Source organism: Pteropus alecto, unplaced genomic scaffold (assembly GCF_000325575.1).
Source record: "Pteropus alecto unplaced genomic scaffold, ASM32557v1 scaffold107, whole genome shotgun sequence".
In the NCBI taxonomy this organism is placed as follows: Eukaryota; Metazoa; Chordata; class Mammalia; order Chiroptera; family Pteropodidae; genus Pteropus; species Pteropus alecto.
Genome location: NW_006440619.1, coordinates 483,778 through 486,024, shown reverse-complemented (window position 1 = coordinate 486,024; position 2,247 = coordinate 483,778).

Here is a 2,247-nt window from a genome sequence, read left to right as displayed (position 1 = left end):
TAGAGAGGAGGGGATGAAGAGGGGAGAGCTAGCTGGGATACAGATGCAGCTTTGTGTTAACAGATGTGCTCTCCTGGCAATAGAGAGCCCAGGCTCTCAGCCTCTCCCTTCTCCTTCATCTGATTCACCCAGAGATCCCCTCTTAACCCTTCTCTCTCTTAAACCCACAACTTCCTCATCAGACTCTACATCTGGCATAAAGCTCAATAAATGTTGAATGAATGGATGGATGAATGAATACAGAAACCCTCCTCAAAGGCATACTACTCCCAAGCCATGTTCCCACCCCACAGGAGATAATAACTGTGTAAGCTCTTCCCTCTGTTTTTCTTTCTATATGCTTCCTTTGGGCAGCTTAAACTCTCACCTCCATGTTCCTCACTTCTATATCTCTCTTTCCAGCCCAGATCTCAGCCAGCTGCCTAAATGGTCCTCCTATTCCTTAAACCCAACATGCTCCACATTCAATTACTCACCAGTGATGTCCCCAGGGGTTTTCTAACAGGAATCTTGGTCTGCCCAGGAGGTGGGAAGGGAAGGACTTGCTGTATGCCCCCTATCAGCATGAGGTGTAAACATATTATCTCTGATCCCAGGGCCTCTCTTCACACCAGGATACCAAAGTTCTTCTCTTCACCCTCTTAGTAGTCAACCCTCACCCATAAGAAAGCCAAATTGGGAAACTTGGCGGCTAACTGCACAATCCATGCTTCTAAGATTGGAACCAAGCAAGTTGTTTCAGCAAAAGGAAGTCCTTGAAAAGGAATCAATGTGTGTTGGGAAGTTATTTTTTTTTCTCCAACACTCTCCCTCCAGACCCCATTCTCATTGCTTTGCAACCCTGATACCCCCACCATTCCTCATCCACCCAGTACAAACACACATGGCCCTCCCTTCATTCGCAACTCTGTTCTTCTTTATTCTGGAGCCCTGTCTCTAGGCTAATTACAAACTCTCAGGTAAATATTGAACCAAGATTGATGGAAACTGGGGATTTCATTCCATCAGAGCAATGTCAGAGAGAGGACCAAGACTGTTTATTGAGAATCTTCACTCAACTTCTTTCCTGGCCTTGACAAAGATAAGAGCAAACAAAGCCTCCCTACCTTTCAGGTGCTCCTAGATCTGGGCAGCAGCCAAATGAACAGGTAACAGATACAGTGGCCTTTGATTCCTGACAGCCTCAGAGCCTATGAAGGCAGAATCCAAGTTTCTTCCTTCCTATTCCAAGGGGATCCTGAGCACCAAACACCAGGACAAATGCAAGATGTAATTATACTGAACCGTATCATGGCCACATCTAGGTATTTTCAGGTTTTTAAACAAAGTGAAAGCTGTATCACCAATTTCAGTCTGACACACAAAACAATGAAGTAATTTATTTAAAGCACTCATGTTTAATTTCAAAACATTTGTTTGTTAGTTCAGCAAATATATATTAAGCATCTCAAAGAGCTATAATCCATGATTGCCGCCTTTAAACTACTCTTATTCTAGTTGGAGGGAAAAACTCCTACATATAACGGTTAAATGACAATACAAGACCACATCAAGTCCCTTCCCATGCTGGTGTGGTCTGTGTGGCTCTTGCAGTCCCTTTGGCAGTACTGAAAATTTCTACTCTATTGCTACTGTCACTACTGCTGTTCTCTTTTCCAATATAGAGATGTATCTCTAGAGTACGATGTATCTATGCATTCATATCTGAGTTCTGCCTTTCACTAGCTGTGTGACCTTGGCCAAGTTGCTCAGCCTATCTGTGCCTGGTGCCTCCTCTGTAACATGAAGACAATAATAGTACCCACCTCAGAGTTATAGTAAGAAACAAATGAGTTAATGCACACAGTACACTTAGAATGATACCTGGAACATAATGCATGCTCAATAAATATCGGTAATTTTATTTTTCTAATAAACCTGCTGTCCTTTGTTACCACCAGAGGTTATAATTCGTATTGGGCTTCCAAAAGAAGTTTGTTCATTCAATCATCCTTATTCATTCATCCATTCAATCAATACATACATGTTGAGCATCTACAAGTCCCTGAGCTTAATCGTCAACCCATACCCATAGAAAAGCCAAATTGGGAAACTTGGTGGCTAACTCTCCAATCCATGCTTCTAAGCCCAGGTCATACAGACAAATAAGACATGGCTCCTGCTTTGGGGACTAAACAATTCATTCCAAGTAGGTCCTGGGTTAACAGTGCCCTAAAGCACCTAGAAGAAGCAAACACATATTCTTCC